Source organism: Schistocerca serialis, chromosome 5, assembly GCF_023864345.2.
Source record: "Schistocerca serialis cubense isolate TAMUIC-IGC-003099 chromosome 5, iqSchSeri2.2, whole genome shotgun sequence".
NCBI lineage: Eukaryota > Metazoa > Arthropoda > Insecta > Orthoptera > Acrididae > Schistocerca > Schistocerca serialis.
The window spans coordinates 118555559-118571257 of record NC_064642.1 but is presented as its reverse complement, the minus strand read 5'-3'; the positions used below and the strand labels follow the sequence as shown (position 1 = coordinate 118571257).

Genomic DNA, 15699 nt, shown 5'->3' with positions numbered 1-15699 from the left:
CTAAAGTCATAGAACAGATGGTTCCTATCTGGAATCCAAAAAGAATAAAATGAATATAGCGATTGGTGAGTGTCTCCAGATGTATACTGTATTTTACAGACTGTAAGTTCCTATGGACTATAAGATGCATATTAATTTTCAAGCATTTTTCTAATGTTTTTACCATTTTTATTATTCGATTGCAAAGCCAGACTAAAAAAAATCTTAGTTTATAAAACCGAACTGACTTTTAAACCCATGAAAATTGTCATCTGAATTTCTTCTTCTTCTTCTTCTTCTTCTTCTTCTTCTTCTTCCTCTTCATCATCATCATTGTCCTCTTCATATATAAGATGGTCTTCACTGCGATCAGGAGCATTACTTATACCACACTTCTTCAAAAATTTAACAATAATGTCTTCTTTCATTCTTAGGCCATGACTGTTTTATCCACTAACTCACTTATTTGATTGTAGGTTGTTTTAAAGCTCCCTTCAGCATTAATTCACGTTGTTGGGTTTCATCCATCATTTGTTCTGTTCCTCTCTCATGTACACTTTAAATGGTTTATTTATCGAGACATCAAGGGGCTGCAGTTGTGAAGTAAGTCCTCCCAAAATGGCAGCAAGCTCTGTATTTCCCTGCCTCAATTTGTCTTTCACAGAATTTTTCAAATGACTACTAAACTGATACAGCACAAGAAGTGAACTCATCTTCAATAAAGCATCTTTCTTTCTCTCCCACACTCCATTAATCTGTAATTTCATCCCACCATTTTCATGTACGTGAACAACACCTGGCAGTATTTCAGGAGGTTTTGGCATTGTTTTGTGCTTAAAAATGATCATTGGATTGAGTTTAATACTGTCAGCACAACATGAAAGGACAACAGCTTAGTGCATTTTTGCATGTCCACTTGTTTTTATAGTTACAGTTTTAGCACCTCTCATGGCAACAGTTCTGTTACTCAGCACATCAAATCTGAGGAGTTTTGTCCATGTTCATTAGTTGGCTTGGTTCCACAACTGGTTTTCTGTCAATGTGGAATATGAAAGAAATGGAAAGATAATATTTTCTCTTTATTCTCTTGTGGTATTTTCTGAGATATTTTGGTTTTGGTTTTCATGCCAAGTCCGTGATGCTTCATAAACTGTAGAACCAACCAACTCCCCCCTTATAACTCCACTGCAGCACTAGCTTACAAGCATGTGTTTGGATTTTTGTATTAATTCCAATGCCATTTTGACAGTGTCTGTGAATCCATTTCAATACATCATCTACTAGTTTTGGCCATTCTGCAATCAGTCCTCTGTTTGCACATTTAGACTTGCTCATTTTTTTCAGTTCTTCTTTAGTAGCCCGCCAATCATGAATGGTTTTTATGTTGGTGGAGGCCAAAATTATACTCTGCTGCTCTGTTTCTAATTCCTCTGCATATGCTATTACTTTCAATTTATAGTCTGCATCATATGAACACCTTTTATTCCTTTCCATTTTGAAACTAGCTACTAACAAAAATATTGTACTATTACCGATAATGCAAATCACTTTTAATTCAAGTTCACTGGCACTGTTGACTGTAATGACACATCATAAGCTAGACAATGTTCTAGCTTTGTGATGGTGGGGTGGGAGGGAGACCGTGTTAGCAAGTTTGTGAATCCCCGCAACTCATGTGCATTGCATTGATCCACTGCTGCTGCCAGTTGAATCTAATGTTGCCAGATAGAGAGAGGTTTCCAATGGCATCAAATACATGGTCATGTTTAAGAATGGTGGGAATTTTAAACCAAACACTGGACATTTTTATATTAATTTCAAGTATAAGATGCACCTCAATTTTTGAGGCAGTTTTTCAAAGAAAAAAGTGCGTCTTGTAGTCCGTAAAATACGGTATACAGTGTGAGGCATCTGAAACAGACCACCCAAAAGGTATTCAGAATGAGTAAATACATTGAGGTGTGATTTTCACTAGATTATGGCAGATGATGAGGCAAATTTTCTAATGTACACAAGTAATGCCAAATTGTGAAACCAATTTTTTTTATGAAACTGGAAAGAACCTTTCAAGGGCTCTAGAGTGATATAATGCATGCAGAACTTGAGCAAATAGTAAAAAGATAACAGTGCCACAAAACACTGTCTCAAGGTCAAAAGAAGAAATCTCCCAAACAATTGCCCTATTGTACTAAATGTAAGCAAACATGTGACCAAGGTACAGTTCATGTGGGTAGCACATAAAATTGAGTAACAAATGTGAATATGAATATAAAAACTTTAAATCATTTGCCAGATTAAGTAATTTCAATATGTAATACAAGATTTAGGTAATAATTTATTGATTAACTAGCAAAAATGGCTCTTCAATATAAGAGAAAAATTCAGCTTTCCTTTCTGGCATATTAATCATTTTTATATTAAAGTATTTCTCTTTTCACAACATGATACTTAGTTCTTAGGATATGGACCCTGCTAATGGTATTAATGACTTGGGTAAATAATTACTGTAGGGTTAGGATCAACTATAACACACTCTGTTATGTTTGGAGTTTATGAGGGCATGTACATTTCAGTGTGCAACAGCACCACTGTTCTAACAGTTTGATGTCATTTGCCATACATGGAAACCATTTCCACTGTCCTAACTGTCATATATTTTCTGAAAATCTGAATTAGCTCTGCTCATGGAGTAGACTTTCTGGAAATGGAGGCTACACCCCATTTCTCTCAAAGACTCTTACTCACTCTAGTTAGAAACAAAGTGTGAGAAGATCATGTAAGTGAATCGAGCTCACTGCCTTTTGGTTTCTTCAGAAATTTTATTGGATTTGGGTATAATAATCCTCAGAAATTATTATGTTTGTGTACATTTTAGAAGGTTAAAATGCGGAGAAGAAGATTTTATTTTTAAATTTTCTATTACATTGTTGAATGCACAGGAGTAAAAGGTCCAGATTCATAATAGTGAATAAGCTATAAAATTGGCTTCGTGTTCGGGAGATGTTTTTCCTAAGAGAGATAGGTATGGAATGGTTTCTAGAGCACAATTAAATTCAAAGAAATGGAAATATATTTAGTTTTAACTTGAAGTTGTAGTGATTCGAGAATTTCTGTGTAAATTCTAGAACCACTCAGCCTTCTACCATCTCGAACACACAATATTCTAGATATGAGTGTGGGATTCCCTAAATTTAAGCCAAACAGAGATGTACATCTGACCCATTTCTTAGTAGGATTTAACCAAGCATTACCAAAAATTGGGAAGATTCTAAGAAAATTGAATTTGCTGTGGAGTACCTTCCAGGGGAAGCCTCAGAATGGGGAACGGTAAATATTGAGAATTTTTCCTCTTGGGAGGACTTTCGAAGGAGATTTAAAGAGAAATACTGGTCTGCCAGTGCCCAAGAAAAGTTGATATCAGATCCACGGGACCCGGGCAGTGTCATCTATGCCCCAGGGAGGTTAACATTCTAAGTTAACAGGTGGAGTGACAACCATCGGATCCTGAGTTGTTTTTGGTGTTTCTTACAAAATAGTCTTCCTGCACTGAATTCCTTTGAAATCTTAAACTATTCAGTCATCAATCCTTTAAAATCCAGAACTATCCTGGAGACTTATTGCTTAGAAAACTGGATATGACTATAAAATAGAGAACAACTTAAGAGAATCACAGAAATAAAGTGATATCTAAACAAAATAAACTGTATAGAGTATTATATTTGTGGCAAATGTAATAAGATGTGATTAGTTAAACAACTGCGATGCCATAGTTTATAGATTATCTACTTTGTATAGAGTATTTTATATCCCTTATGAGATGTGATATAGATGGGAAAGTTTGTATAAATTTTGAAAGGGGTGGGTATTGTAGATAAGGGCATGATTTACATGAACAGTTAAATCATGACTAACACAAAACACAGTGCACACCTTTCAAACAACCCTCACAAACAAGTGTGCCTGATTCTTCATCATTTGCCGTTTACATAGGGTTGCTAGGATTTCCTTCGGGGACCTCAAAGGGTGAAGGTGGGACAAGTCTGTTCTGTAGGAGATGATTTAACACCAAACCTCCTCCGGCGTCTCACTCAAGTATCTGAGAGGTAGGGATCCTGGGGAAGGGGGGTGGGAAGGGTTCCCTGTCTTTGGGGCTGTCTTCTTTCTCTTCTTTGATCCTAGCATCCACATCTATTTTTTCCTTTCTTACTTCTCATTTGAGGACCTGTCTATTTTTTTCCTCTTTCCATATTCATAAACTTCTATCACTGAAGTCCTTCCTTATTTCCATGGTTTCTCATAACCTACATTTTATCTTTAGATACGAAGGCTGAAGAATCAGACTACACAAACACACATCGACATATACACAAGTATACACTTAGACACAAACATACAGTTACAGACTAGAAAGCCTGTCACGATGTGAGAACTGCCAAGTGTTGTAGGAGAAAATGTGGGTACATCTAGAAATATGTACACATATATAGGAAGCTATGATGGTTCTACATCGGATATACATGAGAAAAGGTGTATATAAACTAAGAAAGAGGCATGAGCAAAGAGAGAAAATGAAAGCAGGAGAGAACATTAATCATGCTGATCAATAAGAAATGTCAGTATAATAAATACTCTAATGAATTGAATGATATATGTTGACATAACATCTTTTGAAAGTATAGAATTTGATAAGTAGAGGAGGACTCTAGGGAGAAAATGATGTATTAAAGAATAAATGTGAAGCTTAAGATAGATTTATATCTTTAGATTTATATCTTTACCACACTAACCAAAACGGCCTTGCTGTGCTGGTACTGCAAATGGCTGAAAGCAAGGGGAAACTACAGCCGTAATTTTTCCCGAGGGCATGCAGCTTTACTGTATGGTTAAATGATGATGGCGTCCTCTTGGGTAAAATATTCCGGAGGTAAAATAGTCTCCCATTCGGATCTCCGGGCGGGGACTACTCAAGAGGACGTCGTTATCAGGAGAAAGAAAACTGGCATTCTACGGATCGGAGCGTGGAATGTCAGATCCCTTAATCGGGCAGGTAGGTTAGAAAATTTAAAAAGGGAAATGGATAGGTTAAAGTTAGATATAGCGAGGAATTAGTGAAGTTCGGTGGCAGGAGGAACAAGACTTTTGGTCAGGTGAATACAGGGTTATAAATATAAAATCAATTAGGGGTAATGCAGGTGTAGGTTTAATAATGAATAAAAAAATAGGAGTGAGGGTAAGTTACTACCAACAGCATAGTGAACACATTATTGTGGCCAAGATAGACACGAAGCCCATGCCTACTACAGTAGTACAAGTTTATATGCCAACTAGCTCTGCAGATGATGAAGAAATTGATGAAATGTATGATGAGATAAAAGAAATTATTCAGGTAGTGAAGGGAGATGAAAATTTAATAGTCATGGGTGACTGGAATTCGAGAGTAGGAAAAGGGAGAGAAGCAAACATAGTGGGTGAATATGGATTGGGGGAGAGAAATGAAAGAGGAAGCTGTCTGGTAGAATTTTGCACAGAGCATAACTTAATCATAGCTAACACTTGGTTCAAGAATCATAAAAGAAGGTTGTATACATGGAAGAGTCCTGGAGATACTAGAAGGTATCAGATAGATTATATAATGGTAAGACAGAGATTTAGGAACCAGGTTTTAAATTGTAAGACATTTCCAGGGGCAGATGTGGACTCTGACCACAATGTATTGGTTATGAACTGTAGATTAAAACTGAAGAAATTGAAAAAAGGTGAGAATTTAAGATGGGACCTGGATAAACTGACTACACCAGAGGTTGTACAGATTTTCAGGGAGAGTATAAGGGAACAATTGACAGGAATGGGGGAAAGAAATACGGTAGAAGAAGAATGGGACACTCTGAGGGATGAAGTAGTGAAGGCAGCAGAGGATCAAGTAGGTAAAAAGACGAGGGCTAGTAGAAATCCTTGGGTAACAGAAGAAATATTGAATTTAATTGATGAAAGGAGAAAATATAAAAATGCAGTAAATGAAGCAGGCAAAAGGGAATACAAACATCTCAAAAATGAGATCGACAGGAAGTGCAAAATGGCTAAGCAGGGATGGCTAGAGGACAGATGTAAGGATGTAGAGGCTTATCTCACTAGGGGTAAGATAGATACTGCCTACAGGAAAATTAAAGAGACCTTTGGAGAAAAGAGAACCACTTGTATGAATATCAAGAGCTCAGATGGAAACCCAGTTCTAAGCAAAGAAGGGAAAGCAGAAAGGTGGAAGGAGTATATAGAGGGTCTATACAAGGGCGATGTACTTGAGGACAATATTATGGAAATGGAAGAAGAGGTAGATGAAGATGAAATGGGAGATATGATACTGCGTGAAGAGTTTGACAGAGCACTGAAAGACATGAGTCAAAACAAGGCCCCAAGAGTAGACAACATTCCATTAGAACTACTGACAGCCTTGGGAGAGCCAGTCCTGACAAAACTCTAACATCTGGTGAGCAAAATGTATGAGACAGATGAAATACCCTCAGACTTCAAGAAGAATATAATAATTCCAATCCCAAAGAAAGCACGTGTTGACAGATGTGAAAATTACCGAACTCTCAATTTAATAAGTCACAGCTGCAAAATACTAACGCTAATTCTTTACAAACGAATGGAAAAACTGGTAGAAGCCGACCTTAGCAAAGATCAGTTTGGATTCCGCAGAAATGTTGGAGCACATGAGGCAATACTGGCCCTACGACTTATCTCAGAAAATAGATTAAGGAAAGGCAAACCTACGTTTCTTGCATTTGTAGACTTAGCCAAAGCTTTCGACAATGATGACTGGAATACTCTCTTTCAAATTCTAAAGATGGCAGGGGTAAAATACAGGGAGCGAAAGGCTATTTACAATTTGTACAGAAACCAGATGGCAGTTATAAGAGTCGAGGGGCATGAAGGGGAAGCAGCGGTTGGGAAGGGAGTGAGACAGGGTTGTGGCCTGTCCCCGATGTTATTCAATCTGCATATTGAGCAAGCAGTAAAGGAAACAAAAGAAAAATTTGGAGTAGGTATTAAAGTCCATGGAGAAGAAGTAAAAACTCTGAGGTTCGCCAATGACATTGGAATTCTGTCAGAGACAGCAAAGGACTTGGAAGAGCAGTTGAACGGAATGGACAGTGTCTTGAAAGGAGGATATAAGATGAACATCAACAAAAGCAAAATGAGGATAATGGAATGTAGTCAAATTAAGTCGGGTGATGCTGAGGGAATTAGATTAGGAAATGAGACACTTAAAGTAGGAAAGGAGTTTTGCTATTTGGGGAGCAAAATAACTGATGATGGTCGAAGTAGAGAGGATATAAAATGCAGACTGGTAATGGCAAGGAAACATTTCTGAAGAAGAGAAATTTGTTAACATCGAGGATAGATTTAAGTGTCAGGAAGCCGTTTCTGAAGTATTTGTATGGAGTATAGCCATGTATGGAAGTAAAACATGGACGACAAATAGTTTGGACAAGAACTGAATAGAAGCTTTCGAAATGTGGTGCTACAGAAGAATACTGAAGATTAGATGGGTAGATCACATAACTAATGAGGAGGTATTGAACAGAATCGGGGAGAAGAGGAGTTTGTGGCACAACTTGACAAGAAGAAGGGACCGGTTGGTAGGACATGTTCTGAGGCATCAATGGATCACAAATTTAGCATTGGAGGGCAGTGTGGAGAGTAAAAATCGTAGAGGGAGCCCAAGAGATGAATACACTAAGCAGATTCAGAAGGATGTAGGTTGCAGTAAGTACTGGGAGATGAAGAAGCTTGCACAGGATAGAGTAGCATGGAGAGCTGCATCAAACCAGTCTCAGGACTGAAGACAACAACATCAACAACAACAGAAAATACTTAATTATGTTACACACAGAAATGTATACTAGGGTAATGAATCGTGAGGCCTACTCAGAAAGGATAAGGGGGGCGTACCCAGCATTCACTAAGTATAAAGATCAGGCATACCTACATGGACATAGGATAATCTGTGACCTAAAATATGTGGATGTTTTACAAGGGGCGTACCTACCAGAATGGAAAGAGGAAGTGCTCTCATAAGGTCAACCCACAAGCAAGCTATAGGTACTGATCCTAGGAAAAGGGGACAGTATCGTGACAAAAGTCACAAATTTTATAAGAATTATTTTGGAAAGGGTGAATCTATGGAGGACTAGCAATATTAAGTTTCATGTAAATAAATGAGTGCCCAAAAGAACACTTTTATTTTGCCCAGAGTACCTCCAAGCTACAACTAATGAAAATAGTACATACTAGGAAAAAGATAGTACAAAAAGTTAAGAATAGAAAATAGATTACTCATGTGTCATAAACACCTGAAGTTTTCAATCGATAAAGAAAAAGAAAAGTCCTCTCAATTCCTAAATATTTAAATATTAGTAAAGCTGACTAAAACCTTGAGTGAATGCTCATGTCTTAATGTCAAAGTAAAATAAGAATGAATAGCAAAACAGTAAGCGAAAGATTGTTCACGATTATTGAAAGGAACTAAATGTATACTGCTGAAATATAAAATGTTATTATGTGTGATATTAGTTGCATAAAGATTATGTATAAGATATTGTGTGTTCAATCAAAAGGGGGGGGGGGGGGGGTGTATATGAAGTGATTCGAGAATTTCTGTATAAATTATAGAACCACTCAGCCTTCTACCATCTCAAACACACGATATTCTAAATAGGAGCGTGGGATGGTAGAATCCTACCCACTGCGTGTCCCATGTTTGTGTATGCAGGTTTAAAGTCATTCACGAGAAGAAAGTAGATGCGGCGGTCAAACGGCATCGACAAGTACCTGTCGGACAAAACATAAATGGAACTTCCTGTCAGATTAAAACTGTGCGCTGGACCAAGACTCGAAGTCAGGAACTTTGCCTTTCGTGGGCAAGTGCTCTACCAACTGAGCTACCCACGCATGACAAATGACCCGTCATCACAGCTTTAATTCCGCCAGTACCTCATCTCCTACCTTCCAGACTTCACAGAAGCTCTCCTGCATACGTTGCAGAACTAGCACTCCTGGAAGAAAGGATATTGCAGAGACATGTCTTAGCCACAGCCTAGGGGATGTTTCCAGAGTGAAATTTTCACTCTGCAGTGGAATGTGCACTGATATTAAACTTACTAGCAGATTAAAACTGTGTACTAGACCGAGACTCGAACTCGGGACCTTTGCCTTTCGGGGGCAAGTGCTCTACCAACTGAGCCACCCAAGCACGACTCATGACCCAGATCCATAGATGTGTTAGTGAGTGTGTATAGAAGAACCATGCAATCTATATGCAGATCTGTGCCTATTGTGTCCATGACTAAAGTTATGTGAAAGAAGAACAGTTGAAAAAGTAATCTTGTGAACTCGTAATCCAGCCTTATTAGAGGCAAGACCTATTTTATGATTCATGTGAAGTAGAGTCATGCTTATAAGCCATCACTTTTATAAATGTAGGTAAATTTTGTTTCTGATGTTGGACGGAGCAAGTGACTTACTAGAAGTCATATACGTATGTGGAAAGAGAAAATTGTATCTGTATGGAGTTCAAATATACCGTTGGTTGACGAAAAGTAAAGTTTGCGTATCTACTTATTTCACAAGTAGAGAGAGAGGCTAAAATATTCCTGTACCTGGCATCATTCTACGGAGGAGAAGTCAAGAGAGTTTTCCAGTAGCCAGCTAGCCAGCAAAGAAGATCGGCTGCTAATTTCAAGTAAGTCACTTCGTATAAAAGAAGTGTGAAGTTTGTACGTCTACTTCATGCTTTAAATTGGCATCAAAACTTTAGAAAGAGACTCACAAATAATTGATGTTTCCACAATGGAAAACAGAAAAAAGGAAAAGAAAAATTATTTCTCCAAAGGTGAATTCTCGAATTCAATTCTCCGAAGTCACTCATTCACTTTTGACAACTGTCTATGTACAGTTATGTGTGGATTGTGATTTTTGTATGATTGTTGTTGTGGTGGTGGTGGTGGTGGTGGTCTTTAGTCCAGGAACTGGTTTGATGCAGCTCTCCATGCTACTCTATCCTGTGCAAGCTTCTTCATCTCCCAGTACCTACTGCAACCTATATCCTTCTGAATCTGTTTAGTGTATTCATATCTTGGTTTCCCTCTACGATTTTTACCCTCTACGCTGCCCTCCAGTACTAAATTGGTGTTCCCTTTATGCCTCAGAACATGTCCTACCAACCGATCCCTTCTTGTAGTCAAGTTGCACCACAAACTTCTCTTCTCCCCAATTTTTGTCAACACCGTCTTATTAGTTATGTGATCTACCCATCTGATCTTCAGCATTCTTCTGTAGCACCACATTTCGAAAGCTTCTATCCTCTTCTTGTCTAAACTGTTTATCATCCACGTTTCACTTCCATACATGGCTACACTCCATACAAATACTTACAGAAATGACTTCCTGACACTTAAATCCATACTCGATGTTAGCAAACTTCTCTTCTTCAGAAACGCTTTCCTTGCCGTTGCCCATCTACATTTTATATCCTCCTTTCAAGACACTGTCCATTCCATTCAACTGCTCATCCAGGTCCTTTGCTGTCTGTGACAGAGTTACAATATCACCGGTGAACCTCAAAGTTTTTATTTCTTCTCTATGGATTTTAATTCCTACACCGGGTTTTTCTTTTGTTTCCTTTACTGCTTGCTCAATATACAGATTGAATAACATCGGGGATAGGCTACAACCCTGTCACACTCCCTTCCCACCCACTGCTTCCCTTTCATGCCCCTCGACTATTATAACTGCCATCTGGTTTCTGTACAAATTGTAAATAGCCTTTCGCTCCCTGTATTTTACCCCTGCCACCTTAAGAATGTGAAAGATAGTATTCCAGTCAACATTGTCAAAAGCTAGAAATGTAGGTTTGCGTTTCCTTACTCTATCTTCTAAGATAAGTCATAGGGTCAGTTTTGCCTCACGTGTTCCAACATTTCTACGGAATCCAAACTGATCTTCCCCGAGGTCAGCTTCTACCAGTTTCTCCATTCACCTGTAAAGAATTCGTGTTTGTATTTTGCAGCCGTGCCTTATTAAACAGATACTCTGGTAATTTTAACAACTGTCAACACTTGCTTTCCTTGGGAATGGAATTATTATATTCTTCTTGAAGTCTGAGGGTATTTCACCTATCTCATACATCTTGCTCACCATATGGTAGAGTTTTGTCAGGACTGGCTCTCCCAAGGCTATCAGTAGTTCTAATGGAATGTTGTCTAATCCCGGGGCCTTTTTTTGACTCAGGTCTTTCAGTGCTCTGTCAAATTCTTCTCGCAGTATCATATCTCCCATTTCATCTTCATCTACATTCTCTTCCATTTCCATAATATTGTCCTCAAGAACATCACCCTTGTATAGACTCTTTATATACTCCTTCTATCTTTCTGTTTTCACTTCTTTTCTTAGAACTGGGTTTCCATCGGAGCTCTTGATATTCATTCAAGGGGTTCTCTTTTCTCCAAAGGTCTCTTTAATTTTCCTGTAGGCAGTATCTATCTTACCCCTAGTGATATATGCCACTACATCCCTGCTTAGCCATTTTGTACTTCCTGGCGATCTCATTTTTGAGACGTTTTTATTCCTTTCTGCCTGCTTCATTTACTGCATTTTTATATTTTCTCCTTTCATCAGTTAAATTCAATACATCTTCTGTTACCCAAGGATTTCTACCAGCCCTCATCTTTTTACCTACTTGATCCTCTGCTGCCTTCACTATATCATCTCTCAAAGCTACCCATTCTTCTTCTACTGTATTTCTTTCCCCCATTCTTGTCAATCGTTTCCTAATTCTCTGCCTGAAACTCTCTACAACCTCTGGTTCTGTCAGTTTATCCAGGTCCCATCTCCTTAAATTCCCACCTTTTTGCAGTTTCTTCAGTTTTAATCTACAGTTCATAACCAATAGATTGTGATCAGAGTCCACATCTGCCCCTGGAAATGTCTTACAATTTAAAACCTTGTTCCTAAACATCTTTCTTACCATTATATAATCTGTCTGAAACCTTCCAGTATCTCCAGGTCTCTTCCACATATACAACCTTCTTTCATGGTTCTTGAACCAAGTTTTAGCTATGATTAAGTTATGCTCTGTACAAAATTCTTCCAGGTGGCTTCCTTTTTCATTTCTTACCCCCATTCCATATTCACCTACTACATTTCCTTCTCTTCCTTTTCTTCTATCAAATTCCAGTCACCCATGACTAATAAATTTTCGTCTCCCTTCACTACCTGAATAATTTCTTTTATCTCATCATACATTTCATGAATCTCTTCGTCATCTGTGGAGCTAGTTGGCATATAAACTTGTACTACTGTGGTAGGCGTGGGCTTCGTATCTGTCTTGGCTACAATAATGCGTTCACTATGCTGTTTGTAGTAGCTTACCCGCATTCCTAATATTTTTTTATTCATTATTAAACCTACGCCTGCATTACCCCTATTTGATTTTGTATTTATAACCCTGTATTCACCTGACCAGAAGTCTTGTTCCTCCTGCCACCGAACTTCACTAATTCCCACTATATCTAACTGTAACCTATCCATTTCCCTCTTTAAATTTTCTAACGTACCTGCCTCATTAAGGGATCTGACATTCCACGCTCCGATCCATAGAAAGCCAGTTTTGTTTCTCCTGATAACAACGTCCTCCTGAGTAGTCCCCGCCCGGAGATCTGAATGGGGGACTATTTTACCTCTGGAATATTTTACCCTAGAGGACACCATCATCATTTAACCATAAAGTAAAGCTGCATGCTCTTGGGAAAAATTACAGCTGTAGTTTCCCCTTGCTTTCAGCTGTTTGCAGTACCAGCACAACAAGGCTGTTTTGGTTAGTGTTAAAAGGCCAGATCAGTCAATTGTCCAGACTGTTGCCCCTGCAACTACTGAAAAGGCTGCTGCCCCTCTTCAGGAAACACACATTTGTCTGGCCTCTCAACAGATACCCCTCCATTGTGGTTGCACTTGCAGTATGGCTATCCGTATCACTGAGGCACGCAAACGTCCCCACCAACGGCAAGGTCCATGGTTCATTGGGGCAATGTATCCATATCTGTTATAGATGCACTTGAAAATGCCTGAAACTAATAGTGCTGAATAAAATACAGTTTTAAAATACAGCATAGTGGAACAATGTCTTCAGATACTTCCCGTTGCTGTTTCATTTATCGTTTGGACTGTTTAATCTCAAATCATATGGAAATACAGAAATTCTATTTTTTTTTTTTTTTTTTTTTTTTTTTTTTTTTTTGTTTGATACAGTGATCTTCATGTCTTGGATGTTTTATAAGAGCTTTCCTTATTTTATTTTTCAAACAATTCATCCACAAGTCCAGTACAGGCCTATACTTGTTGCTTTGGGCTCAGTTTACTTGTTTCTGTTGTCATTTGTTATAATTTTTTCTGTAAATATATGCTGTATTTAGTCTCTAAATCCCACTTAGTAGTGTGTTCAGTTAGACACCATAATCATTTATATTTAAATACATACATTGCAAGCCTTCACAGCGTGAACGCAGAGTATACCTCCTGCCATTGCCGGTCATTTCCTTTCCTGTTCCAACTGCAAATGGAGCAAGGGAAAAACGACAATCATACGCCTCCATACGAGCCCTGATTTCTCTTATCTTCTCTTCATTATCCTTAAACAAGATATATGTTGGTCTGTAGCCTGTCACAAATGCAAGTTCTCTAAATTTTATCAGTAGTGTTTAATAGACAGAGCTTCTTTCTTCCATGTATTTCCATTTGAGATGTGAAGCATTTCTGTAATACTCATGTGTTGTTTGAAGCTACTGATAACCACTTCAGCATCATGCCTCTGAATTGCTTTAATGTCTTCCTTTAATTTCAGACACACATAAGCAGTACTCAAGAGTGAGTCACACAATTGTCCTGTATGTGGCCTCCTTTTTAGATGACCTATATTTTCCTGGAATTCACCCAATAAACTGATTTTGTTTTCTTTACAACTGACCATATGTGCTTACTTCATTTTGTGTTGCTTTTCTGTGTTATGCGTAGACATTTAATAGATGTAAATATGTAAAGCAGCACTCCAGCAATACAGTATTGAAACAGCAGAGGATTGTTTTTCCTGCTCATCTGTATCAACTTATATTTTGCCTGCGATTCATCAGAGCAAATAGAAATTTCATACTGTATGCTCCCGGTCAGTCAACAATGACATTCCCCCATACACTACAGTGTCATTAGCAAAATCACATTTTGCTACTCACACTTTTTGTCAGATCATACTGAGGGAAAGAGGAGTTCTGTCACATTTTCCTGGGGAAATTCTGATAATATCTTTGCCTCCAATGAACACTTCCTGTCGAGGACAATACACAGTATACAAAGAAAGTCTTAGAGCCACTCACATAGCAGAGAATCTATTACATATACTCATTAATAATCTGCAGTGTAGCACTATTTCAAACACTTTCCAAAAAGCTTTCTGTTACCCTTCATCCATGGTTTGCAGAATTTTGAGTGAAAAAGTATGATTTGTGGATAGACACTTTTCTTGCTCAAGGAAATTTATTAGATTTGAACTTAGAAAATCCCCGAGAATTCTGCAGCAGACTGATATTGAAGATACTGGACTGTAATTTTGTGGGTCTGTTCTTTTCCCCTTCTTATACACGGGACCATTTGCACATAATTGCTATTTGTATTTTTATCACTTTGTCTCCCTAAAAGGTTTGTTTAGCATCATTAGTATTTGAGCTTGAAGGCACTTACATGTTTATTATTACTGTAACATCTATATCACACCTGATACCATCCATATCACACCTGGCCCCCTCCTGTTCTGTGTAATTCATGTAAGATGACTCTTTATTTCAGCCTTCAAAACAGCTGCTATACATGCCCTGCCTGTAATGTTGAACACTGCAGTATATCCATGAAGAGTGATTATTTTATCAATATGCACTTCTTGTGACAATCTGATGTCAGTTTCTGAGGCACAGATCCTTAGACTTGTATTGTATTGTAGTTGCTAACTTTTGAATTAATGAAATGTGAAAAGATGGACATTACGTTACATTTATCATTTTCCATGGATCCCTTGGTGAGGAGTCTCTGGGATGTGGAAAGAGCTTCTCTATAATTGCCTGATCTAAAGTGACCTAGCCCAATTTTTCATCCACCTGATTGCATGCATCTTGTAATGAGACCAACCAAATTGATATGGGCTCCTCGATAGTTGTGTTGCTAATACCTGTTGTAGACTGATGACCATTTCATCAGATTTACATCTTTGATTACCAGTAATTGTGTCAATATATTATTTTCCAATGTTTGGTTCCATTTGAGTGCCTTGTCATGACATGTATTGTAACCTTCTTTCATTTCTCCATTTCTTCTTTTACCTCTTCCAAATTGTCTGTATTATTGGCCTCTTCTTAAATGCTACAGTCCACTCTCGTAACAATTATATCTTAAATGATTAATTTTTGTGTATTTTCTGTGCCTTTGGTTGTCACATCTATTGTTTGTCTTTTTCTAAAATTCTACATGACCCACTATTCAGTTCATTTGTGTTTTGTTCTTGTATCATTTGCATCCTGTACTTTTTGTGTTTTGTTTGTTCATTATTGATCTCATCTGTATACCAGATTACTTTGCATTCACTGGTGTATGATATCCTAGACCATGAGTTTTTACTTC

At 37.9% G+C, this 15699-nt stretch overlaps 1 protein-coding gene and 1 non-coding gene across 7 annotated transcripts in view; one reads left to right on the top strand and one right to left on the bottom strand.

Moving 5' to 3' along the window:
* LOC126481645 (glycerol kinase-like) overlaps positions 1–15699 on the top strand; it is a 177250-nt gene that overhangs the window by 136609 nt on the left and 24942 nt on the right. The window lies entirely within an intron of this gene.
* Trnas-cga (transfer RNA serine (anticodon CGA)) lies at positions 9161–9237 on the bottom strand. The gene has a single exon. It is a non-coding gene; the product is annotated as a tRNA-Ser (tRNA).